At 35.4% G+C, this 12,792-nt stretch overlaps 1 protein-coding gene across 4 annotated transcripts in view; it reads left to right on the plus strand.

Moving 5' to 3' along the window:
- Window positions 1–12,792, plus strand: part of MEE18 (maternal effect embryo arrest 18) — a 366,229-nt gene that overhangs the window by 175,798 nt on the left and 177,639 nt on the right. The window lies entirely within an intron of this gene.

The following is a 12,792-nucleotide window of genomic DNA, read 5'->3' on the forward strand; positions in this document are numbered from 1 at the left end:
AAATTCAAGATACATTTTTAGTAAATGTAGATTTATTGGAGCTAGTCGAAAGAACTAGAAGTGCCCAGAATGGAACCATAACTCAGAAATAAACTAGTAGTGGATTGTTATAGGTTGTGGCTTTTCCTCCTGTTATGGAATGTCCCGAGTTAATAATAAAATATGCAAATCACTACAACTCTTAGAGTAGGTGTATAAAGAATGTTTCAAGCGAAGTCTTATCAAGAATTGACAGAGTGACTATTGTATCAGCCTTGAAAATTCCTCACAAAGAACCTTATGAGCCCTGGACTTTTGAAGAAGCAGCACGACTGTATGAAAAGAGCAAAAAAATTACATCTCCGTAGTAGCACAAAGCTGGCGTTTGAAGCCAGCGATGGGAGGGTCAAGGTTACCCAAACCTGTAATGACCCCAACCGGTTATAACTTCGTGAAACACCAAATCCTTCTCAAATTCAGTTGTTTGACATTTCATCAAACACTTTGTAAGCAAGCTATAACACCACTGTAATATCCTCTGCAATTCTGATTTTTATTTCGTGATTGCTAACTTGAAAGTTTCGTCAAACACTTTGCACACAAGGGATATATATATTGCAGATCTAAATTCTGATTTCTTTCTAAATGCTAAACTTTAATTGATACGCTTGCAAAACTCCAAACAACCAACAACAAATGTTTTTGTATTTTTTTGAAACATTGAGCATTGACTATAAATGAGAAAGTATGCATCTACATCAATAATACATTAGGGCAACAATTCTGATGTAAAACTATGATATAAATCAGATTACAAATGATCTCTAAATTCTTCACATGCCCTAAAATATTCAAATCTAACCATGGAGCATTACAAATGAATTAGATAGGAACCTGGAAAGACTGCTCAAGGGAATTTGGAAATTTACTGTAGCAAGTTCTTGTGGCAGCAATGACATTGTAGTGAATTACTATAGTAGGTTATTGTAGCAACGACACTATAGCAAGTTATTGTAGTGACGACACTATAGCAGCGGTACTTTAGCAACATTACTGTAGCGGTGATATTGTAGCAGCAATACTGTAGCAGAATTCCTATAACAATATCCAACTTATTTCTTACTCCACAAATCTGGCCCTAGGCCACAAATTTGGCACAATGAAAAGACTAATTTGTCTTCTCCAACACCCGCAACCCTTTGGAAGATATCTCACCACCTCAGTTATGCAAATCAATTGGATGTTCGTTCCCAATAATCAATGTAGCAATTGCAGAAACCCTTGGCCCCACAAATTATTCAGAAGAGTAGAAACAACACATTTGATGCTCAACAATGAGGCTGCCCTCCCTATTTATTCTTTTCCTTCAATAGATAGACCTCCTTCTAGAAGAAAAAAATGATATTTAATCCCCCCTTCTAGAATATTCATTTAATTTATTTAATTAACTTTAGTCACTTTTAATTAAATTAATCAAATTAATCATATATAAAGTCACTTTTTAATTTATTTTATTTAATGACTTTACAAGAAATTAATTTAATAAATTTCTCCTTATTTCTCCACTTAGCCTTTGGAGAATAAAAAGCTAAGGACTCCATTAAGAGGCTAAAAGATGGCAACATTACAAAACCTCTGACTATTGAACATTTTATTAAGGAAATCGCTGATATAGTTTTCATCTTGAATAAGGTGAAAGGGAACGAGCATGCTTTCCACTGGGAGGATTGGATGGATATCTTTATTCGAAAAATTGTAGGGGGTGAAAATTTTGTTGACTCGGCTGATTTGATAGTAGAAGGATTACATAAGGGGCTTTTGGGTTTGGCTAATTTTGCTCCTTTCTTCATGTCATCATTCCTTATCTATATTTTGGCTTTTTCAAAGGAGTGGGAAGGTCTTCCTCACGAACCATAGACCAAAGATATGACAATATATCAATACTATGAACATATACATGCCAAAAAACCCTCCCAAGAATTTAGGAGAATCAATGATGCGTTTCTGGGAAGGTTGGTATTTGAATTGAAGGGTAAAGAAAATTGCAGGCTTTCAGAAGAAGCCACGTGGGTGGTTGAAACCTATGGTTGCTATTACATCCAGTTCCCTAGGTTCACCTATCTCAGAGTCAGTGCCTTTGATGGAGAACCTCTTAAGTTACCCTGTTATTGCTTAGACAATGTTGCTTTATTGGAGATATGCAAATAGTTGATTATTGTCAACAACTTGTCTGAAAGCACTAAGAAGACAATTGTTGTACTTTTTCCTATAGAATTGGGTCATTACAGATGCTCAAACCTCAACCATGCTATGATGGTAAAAGATGTGTTTAACCTCTGTCTTAAACATTATGCATCTGGGAAAAGCTTTGACTAAACATTATGCATCCAGGAAAAGCTTTGACTATGCAGGTTTTGCCAAAGAAAATTTCAAGGTTGCATCCGTCTTTCGACATATCCCTCATCTGGAGGATTATTAGGCCAACTGCTCTGATGAATTTGAAGTTAGAAAGAGGTTATGATCAAGGATGACCTTGGGTCAAGTGAAAACCTGCAAGATCGACCTAGACAGTGGTGGGGTAAAGGATGATGAAAAAGAAGAAGTAATAGATCCTTGGTACATTAAACAAATTGAATGTTTCCTGATCCCTAAATTAGACTGAAGCAAGTGAGAGGAAGATGATCTACATTTCCAAACTGCGGATGTGCTTAAAAGAACAGAGGAATGGCTTAAGAAAAAGAAGGATCGAGAAATTATCATTAAGTCATCAAAGAAACATTCAAAGTCTAAAGAAAAGAAGTCTTCTCAAGGATTAATTGTCTCCCTTGACCATGATGTAAATGATTCTATTGCAGGTAAACAATTTGAAGTTGAACCAACCATACGCAAGGTTCAAGTTTACCCTAAAGAAAAAGCTATCAAAAGAGAAACTCGTTCGAGCACTAGGAAGAAGCAAAGAGGACACAACCTTAAAGAAGGTTGAGAAGCACTAATAGATTTGGATTCCCTTGAAGCTGAGCCTGAAATAGAGCAAATTCCTAGTAACAACATTCCACTCATGGCAAAAAGTCAGCAAATCTGAAATGAAGATGGTAGTATCCCCATGGATGCTCTTGCCTTGACCAATACCCTCACAACACTAGAAAAGAACCCCATAGCACTTAAATGGCTATAGACTTCACTAGTAGAAAAGCAAAGTCTAGTACCATTGTCTCTACCCATTGATGACCTAGTAAGTAAATGTCTGGGCAAGTTATCCAAAACCAAGAAAGCGAAAATTGAATCCAGGCTTGATTTTGATAAAGGCACAGGGCATTGGTTGGCAAGAATTGCCAAGCCATCTCAAGATAAGGATGAGGGTGAAATGATTGCTTAGGATTACCAAGTATCGAAGGTGGACCTTGGAAAAGGAAGCAAGGCAGTGGATATGAAAATATTTGAAGTCTCTAACAAGAAAATTGTTGATTGGGTTTGGAAAGATGCTAAAGTTAAGCAAGACATGAAGGAAACAATGAAAAGTATGGCCCAATATATCAATGCTATCTTGCATCCAGAACCAAAGCCGCCTAGTGAGATGTCTGCTATCATTGATGTTAAGTCTTCAGTTAATAAACAATTTTTAGATAATTTACAAAGGAGCAAGGCAATTGCCAAAGCTTTTGAAGAGTGGATCCAATTCATCCAAGAGAAGGCAATTAAGTAGATAAACCTTCTAAATGAGGCATGAAAGGAAACTGCTAATATAACTAGGAAAACAGAATCAAATGTTGATTTTTATGAGAAAGAAAAGGCTAACTGGGTCAAAGAGGTTTCGTGGATGAATGAGGTGCAAGAGTATGGTTTGTAGAAATTCCTCGTAGAGCGGCTAGTGATATGGTTGGATGACAAAACCTTTTATGTAGTCAAAGACTATTGAGTGGAGAACTGAAGCCATCGCACAAGGGATTTCAAAAATCAAAGAGTTGCTCAGTGGACTCGAAGACATAAATGAAATTATCGAAGGTGGCCTTAAATGGCTCCACAAGCAATGGGCTAAGGAAGGCAAAGATTCAATTTTTCCTAGTGAAGAGATTATCAAAGACTGGTAGAAGAAGTTCCTGGAGGTGAAAGAAAAGAAAACGCCAACTAAGCAAGATTTCTCCAACATAGCCCACCTAGAAGCTATGCTGATAATTAATAAAAAACACATGTAAATGCATGAAGAAAAGGTTGGCAAACTTTGTAAAGAAAAGGAGTTGTGGTAGCAGAGGATTGCATATCTTGGTCTACCTCATTAGCTAGTTATCTACGCCTTCACTTCTGCATATGAGAACTGGAAATGAGCCAAACTTATCGTTGCTTCCATGGAGAAATCCTAGGACCTGATGACACCTGGAGCTATCTAGTTGGTAATGATCACCATGTTTTAGTTTCTTTACTTTATCATGCTTTAGTAGTTCGTGTAGTTAAGTAACTAAAAACTATTAACTCTTGGTGGTGTAATTTTGGATCATGGTTTGTCCAGCCCCAAAAAGTTTATATATGTAATAGTCGGCTACTTGAAAAAGGTCGACTCTTAGTAGATACAAAGCAAAACTATTATTGATTAGTATCTATGCTTTTGAATTCGAAGTAAGAACTTTGTGATAAGGATTAAATTTTGTTAGTTTTATGATTGGAGCTTTTCAGATAGGTACTATTGTCTATTCAATGTGTGATTTATTTTCTTGTGGAAATAGATAACATGTGGAGTTGCTCTCGACTTATTATAAGTAGAGTCTTATTTTGAAGTAAGAAGAAACTGAGGGAAGGAAGTGAAAGTTACAGTTGGATTTCATAATGATAGAGAATCATTTGGATCATTGTTGTTATTAAATTTGAATGGTTTTTCAAACTGCACATTCTTTTCATATTGATGAATTGAGTGTTATAACCTTTTTAGTATTTTCTGGTAGAAACAATTATGAGGGACATTCTCTTGTAATGGGAAATTAATGAATATCTTTCGAAAAGGTAGCTGCGCCTAATAATTGAAAACTTACATATAAGTAGAGAGTTCCATATTGCTTTGCAGGAACTCAAACAGTTGTTAACTTAGTATTTCCTCTGCAAAACACAGATATCATTCCATCCATGCTGGGAAAAACTATTTACCAACACTGTGTTTGCTCATTATTGTTGTGTCTTTAATTTCATAGGAAGCCTTCGTATCTCATTGTCATGAAGTTACCCGCAACATGGAAAGATCATGCTCTGATACCCTTGAGATGTCCCCACTTTAGGATTAAGAAATGAATACTGGAACCTGCACGTATTGTTAGTACAGTAAAGGAAAATGTGTATTAAACATGTTAGAAATATTGAAATAATTAAGCCTTAATCTAAATACTACCATTTTCAACCCCTCCTAATCCCTCAAAAGAACTCTTCTCAAATCACTTAACCCTCTAGGGAGAATTACTTCTCGATTAGGCAATCATCATATGAAGTGCATCTTCCTAAGGCCACTTGGGATCTCTGAGTTATACACTTTATAACACTACTTGGTAGAGATCCCACCTCTAACCAAGTCTCTTATCTCTGACATATGCATATGTTTGACCACTATGCTATATATTGTCTCTAAGAGATTCTCTATAAGTCCCTCTCTAAATTCCAATTTGGAATCTCGACATTCACAAACAATACCCTCTAATCTTTATGAGTTTTTTTAGAGAATCACAACATTCTTATCGGATGCCCTCTACCAAGAACTACTTGGTCTCTATGGAAGTTATAAATCTCTTCTCTCATTTATTGTCTATAAATCCTTGATTAGTAGTCTCTCTATATAAAGTTCTATTTCTTCTGATGTAATTATCAAAGGATGCATTGCTCTGGTAAATTTGCAACTCTATGGTCTTCTCAATATTATTACTTGATTCTCTACATCCTCTTGTAAAAGAACTCTGCAATTATAGTTCCCTGTGTTCATACCACTACTAAACACTTACTTGATGATTGGGATCTTTCTTATTTGTTTTAGTTTCTATTATGAGTTCTCTATATTAATATTTGTCTCACTGTATCATTTTCTCTTAGATTGTTATCCTTCAATGCATTTCTGTCTTTATCCTCAATTCCGTTGTTCATTTCTTCCTATAATGTCCCCAACCATTCTATTCCTGATTCCATCAATAAAATCGGTACAACCTGAACTGGTTTGTACATCTATGCATGATTTTAAATGATATTAGCTTCCTGTGATATGTCCAAGGAATTAAGTCATATCATCAAATAGTAGTTTTTTATCATATCAATATTGGATATGGTACAAAATATGACGTCCTGACTTTTAGGAATAAAGAATGTGCTGCGCCTGTCATAACTATATATCATTATGGACAATGTTACGTGGTGATGTCTAATATGGAAATGGATAGTATATTACTGTCTTTGATCATTAATTAAACCATATGGATATGCAACTTAGAGATATTGCTTTGGACCCAAGGTTACTCTTTCTGATTTACACTTGTGTGCTTGTAACAACTGTATTGTCTATGATCTATGTCTCTGTGAACACGTGCAATTGATTTTGCTCGATATAAGAGCTGATTATGAATAGTAATGAGATGTGTTTAGCTGACTGTAATAAACAATATCATGTTTGGTTGTGTATATGTCTGCCCATTGTGGTACGATATCCTCTTACAAATAAACTCCTAATAAGGTGTCAACACTGACATTTTATTCCAAAGTGTTTGCTGAGTATGGTATTCGGCTCAAATTATAAAATAAAGGCTTTTGTATGAATGAATTGATCTCTTTTGACATCTGAATTTCTTTCTGCCATAGGTGCCCACTTGGATTTCTATTGCGAAGAGGAGTTTTGAGTCCCTGTGTGCAAAACAATAGGAATGATGTATGTTGGCTTCTAATCAATTCCACATGACTGCTCTCAGCCACCACTTCACAAGTCATCTGATTATCTGTGATTAGTGGGTACTAGAATAATCTTGTTCATATGTACGTTCTCCCTCCCTTGATGAAATCACCACCTTATAATTTCATGATGACATGAGATCATTTGTTGCTGAACCCTGCCCAGTCTTCTATTCCACTTCACGTGTTGCTGGTTCCGTCCAACTGTTTGGATGTCAATCCTATGCATCTGAACATTCATTATTTTAGAAGTCTTTCTTATGTTTCTCAATTTTTGGGCACTGATAAGGTATATGTCTCCTCCCGGTAGTCCGAGTCTCCTCGTCAATGTTTTGTACGATGACTGGGAATGTCTTATCTTCCTCTCCGAGTTGCTGCAGTTATGCACAATTTATTATGATTACCTTTCTGAACTCCAGTACTTTTAATCTGTTATGACCTTCTATAATAATCGTATTTACATCTAATAAATGTGCATACACAGATATAGGTTTCTTTGACATTTTCTTATGTCTGATGTCTTTTGATCTTTCCATCAAATAATTCATCCTTTATTTAAGTCATTTATGTTCCTCTGTTTATTGTTCGATGGATATTTATTTGTCCTCCCTATATATTCTGGCATTCAATTTATATTCTTCTTCGATGCCTTGTCTGCTATTTGCAAGGTTGGTGCATTCATTGCTCGCTGATCGGATTGAAACTTTTAGTCTCTCCTTCTTCTCCTGTATCTATGTATCTTCTCCTTGATTTATATCCTCCCTGCTGGAGTAGAGAAAGGTTGCCTATGCTGAATGGGCATGCCCGTTGGACCCATTGGTCTAAAGATTTTGGGACTCTATACTTTGTCTTTCATTAAATCAATTGATTTAGGCATTATCTATTTCTATATGATCTCCACGTAGTGACTAATATAGGAAATGATTTATCTTTAGCCAGTTATCTATGAAGATCATAGTAATAATGGAATAATTAATTTTTATTTTATATTGTATGTTCCTATTTTTTCAATATTTTATATTCTTTCATCATAATAATAATTTTTGTTTATTTAATTAGATTACTATATTTATAATTATAATTATTATTATATATATTTTATTATTTAATTATTTAATCTTATATTTTAATTATTATTAATGTAAAATTCTACTCTATAAGGGGATATTACACATAGTAACATTTGGATGAGGTTACCATGGAGTTAGATATGTAACTATGTGTAATGTAAGATATGTACTGGCATTGCTCAGATCTTTGGATCTAACTCATTTTTTATTTCTTCTGGAGAGCACAACTAAAGCTTTGGAGGTGTGGCATGGAGCAACTGATACTAAGAAGTGAACCAGAGGACGCACAACCAGTCATTGACCACAGGCAATGACTAGTTATCCATGACGTTTACATACCTATTCTTTTCTTTTCTTTCATTTTCATTACATTTGTATAGAATAGCTAATATCTTAGTAGTAGAGTAATAGAGGATAGACTTACAGCCCTTTGTGTGAGAGGTGCATGCACATTCAGTCATGTTGGTTGCATATTATCAAATGTATATATCAGTTGTACTCATCTTTTGATAATGAATACAAAGGGACATTTCAGCTTAATTTTCAGTTTTACAATATGAAAGATTTACAAATAGAATATATGATTGTAAACATGAATTGAACATGCACTTTTTGTGAAATCTTTTGCTTATATGAAATTGAATTTTCACATAAGTAAAAAAAAACAGTAACACATACATTGCTGAGTAGCCCACATATCAGCCCAGATAAGAAAGAAGTTCATAAATGTTGGCGAGTTAGATTACAATCATTTGAATCATTCAAAGTCTTCGCACCAAACTTATTTTATGCCCATACGAAGATTATGCTTCATAGGGTACTGTTTATGCTTCTACTTCGCTTGGCCAATTGCAATTGCAACTCTGAAAAAGATTCCATTGTATTATTGACTTTTAAACCTGTTAATTGCATCCCTGACATGGTGTCACTTTTGTTCATCTCACAATATTGATTCCAATGAGACCAACAAATTTGTTGCCTATATATGCTCGAAAGTCTACAAAGCTTCTCCAAAATTTTTTCAATGTTCCCTCGTATGATTATTATTATGTTCCCTAATATGATGTATCTTTAGTATTTTGTCAAACTATTTAAGTGTCGTTTTAAGAGCCTTGCTGACTCAAACTGCGGCAATGTTGGGTAGACCATTTAGCTTTTGCAATTTGTTTATTTATTTTTTAATATAATTTTTTGGTATTTTCAAATACATATAAAATGCTGAATTGAACAATCAGAGACAACTATCTATAATGCCAATAGCAAACTAGGAAATCACAAACTTATTACTTGCAATGTTATTACAATCAATCCTCTTATAATTTATGAAATAAAATAGGAACCTGTATATGAATGGCATGCAAATTAGTTGCAGCATATCCAACGAAATGCAACATCAAACTTGGTGAATAAAAGATTTAAGGAGGTGACGTTATTTTGCACCAGTATTTGATCACCCCAGAAGTCAATAAATACGACGATTTCAAATGCATCTTCTTGCATCCAAATGCTGCTATAAAAATTAGATAACCACACCCTTAAGAGCGTTTAACAGTGGCATTTAATAGTAACAGCCAATCACCTTCACCCTTTGCCAAATTCTGGCCGCTTATAATGTCTGTGTTTGCAAGGTCAAACACCAGTGTGTAGCAGCGAATAGCCTTCAAAGTCATAGTATAAAACAATAATGAAGGCAAGTCAAAACCACACCAAACCTGTTATGAATTGCAGCTTTTCTTAGTCACTAAAAATGCCTAGCAATGGCATTCCCAATCAGCTACAAACTAAGGCCAAGAAGAGCAAATGGTTTGCATCCAATCTTCAGTAAACTTAACAATTTGGTATACAACAGAAAAAATATTACCATCAATACAATCAAAATTAATCACCATATAATCAAAGCACAATTCACCACAATATTCAGTGATTCAAAGTGCCAGCAGAGAGGAATCAGTCCTCAAAACCCTTGCTGAAACCCATTTAGCAAATTCACAAAATAAAGAGGTCAATAGGCAAGAGAATGATTCCCTTTCTCACAAAGTGAATCTTTTATAATAAATAAAGATGACTTTATCAAGACACCTTTCACTTAAAAACCACCTTGCTTTATACTTAGGCACATAATTGGACAATACAATTTATTAATTCCCTTTGGCTCCAAAATGACCTTATCAACCATATTATGATATTCTGACACACAAAGTCTTTGTTTTTTGTGCCCAAGTTTTAAAACTTTTCAACCTGGTTCCAGTGAGCTATGACACTAAGGTAGCCAATATACAATACCAACAAAAATAGCAACCTAGGCATATTTAGTCAAATAATCATTATAATCCACCTATCTTGTGAAAATGACCGAAGAAGTATCAGAATCAAAATCTGACAACGCATGAGTGATCCTGATGAAAAAACACAAATGAACATGACGGGTTGATTTACTAAAAATAGACTCCCTTCAAGATTCTTGGAGCCGAAGTTAGAAATAAAAACTAAGAGCATTACTCAACTCATCTAACTCATCTGAGCTCATTGGAACCATCTTCTAACTTACTATCAATAGTGGGTCCCTCAAAACGAAGCCAAAACTCATCATTGGCTACTAGAGGGCCTCACAACTCCACAACAAGGTCCTCTAAACACCATTATCAGCCTACAAGGACCCAATGATAGATTGAATCCATCAAATCCGCTAAAACTCAAAAATGGGGACATTATAGTCAACCCTCCCAAAGATTGGTTCTCCCCAAGCAATCCTGAAGCAAAAACAAACATCATAGTCCACCCGGATCCCAAGGGTAAAATTGTGTAATATCCTTATTGTGCACAACCGACTCCTATACCATCAACACCCACATAATTGGCATTAATAAAAGAACCATGTAGGAAATAATTACAAGCACTGATTGAGTAGACATCTCATTGGAACTCAACCCAACAGAAGCGCCAAATCTTTCAACACTTGAGTCCAACTATAATTGACACTCACATCTAGTTGTATTGCAAAGATAGTAACGATCATAGGTGCTTGTGACACAACCACCATCTCCATCCTCTGTTGAGTTGTCCTGGATGTGTTGATATTGCAAGTGATCTAATCCATCCTATGTCTGTGCATCAACCCACATTTTCTTGAAACCATATCCTCTACCTGTGGGTCAAAGGAGAAATCATGAGCACTCCTTAACGTGTAATTGTGGTAAAATGCTTGAATCTTCGTCAAAGGGCCATTAGTACAAACTGAGAATTGAGAGATGGCTCCAATCTCTAACTTAGAACAATTGGTCGAACAAGATCCTGAGTAAGCCTCTCGATTAACCTAACCCCAAGATCCCTAGAGGGAAGTATTGTAGCCAACGTCTCTACAATGTTTCCCACCAAATGTCAAATACGATAAGAACTCTAGATGAGAGTACCCTCAGAAGCTTTGTATGGCCACTCCTACAATTTTGGACTCTCAAGAAGATAATCCATGAATGATTTCGTGTAGTAGAAATTATACGAAGAAGCATTAACTTGGTCCCGTACAATTCACAACTGATCCCTTTGAAACCGTGGCTGTACCAACTGTCTATCACTATTAGTTGTATAAGTAAAGTAATAGGATTGTTTCCAAAAGGAAATATCCCAATATCAGAATGAACCTTCCTTCCAAATGATACTCGACATGTGTCTAGTAAAGACAAGGGAGTGGTCCCCTGAGCTATCACACAACTCACAGTTGGATACTCCTCTATGTCACAATGCATATCAAAAATCTTCCCTGGATCACCTGCCAATAGACTAACCTTTGGAGAGCCTGATAGAACAAGAAATTGTCTATAATCCTCTGATGATGTACTCATCTATAGCTATTGCTCTCATCTCAAGGGTGGATGTAACTGCATCCTCTTCACATCCATCAACCCTATTCATGGAAATCAACTCACCACCAACCACCACGATATGTAGCTGAATTGTATATGGGTTGGGATAGACTGTACATGCACCAACTCTATGGTAACCTCATCCAAATATTACTATGCGTAATGTTCCCTTATATAGTAGAATTTTACTATAATAATAATTAAAATATAAGATTAAATAATAAAATAATAAAATATATCTCCTATAATAATAATAGTCAATAAATGAGAGAAGAGATTTATAACTTCCATAGAGACCAAGTAGGTCTTATACCTGAAGCAACCAACAACCTGATATACTAACTTCAAAGAGATCAGTGCCAATATACAATATTGTCTTAAACACAGATCAACACCAACTATAGGGAGATGCTTTGAGAATGATTCGACCCTAAGGAAATTGTTGCAATGAACCATCTAATGCCAAAGGGAAGCAATGGCGTCCAATGATGAAGAAAAGACCTTCTCCAACCCCCACTTGAGCTACTGCAATGAAATGCCTGTTGCCAAAAGCTGGCCGCCCAGCTGCAAGTGCCCTACTCCATGCAAATGATAATGCCAAGGTAAATCGACCACCTCTTCTATCAATCTGAATGCAAAGAAATACAACTCCGATCACCAAGACCTCTTGAAGTTTGCGCGCCAACAATCTAGACGTGAGGGTTTCATCCCAAGCCACAAAATCGCCCTTCACAATAATTTCATAATTCATAAGTTTCAAAATGCTAAAAGATAATGAACAATTAGGTTGTCATTTCCTTATAACTCCTCCCAAGTGCAAATTGAACCCTAAATGAGAATTACATTTTGGACTTTATAATAAAATAACATTTTCCCATATAAAGGCGTCTAGGCTATAGGGAAAACATTACTTTATTAAAATATCATAACTCAAAGCGCAAAAAAGTCTCCAGATAGTGAAAATAGTTTATAATAATTCA

The sequence above is a fragment of the Cupressus sempervirens genome, chromosome 9 (genome assembly GCF_028749045.1).
Source record: "Cupressus sempervirens isolate cs-2001-9-10 chromosome 9, ASM2874904v1, whole genome shotgun sequence".
NCBI classification, from domain to species: Eukaryota; Viridiplantae; Streptophyta; class Pinopsida; order Cupressales; family Cupressaceae; genus Cupressus; species Cupressus sempervirens.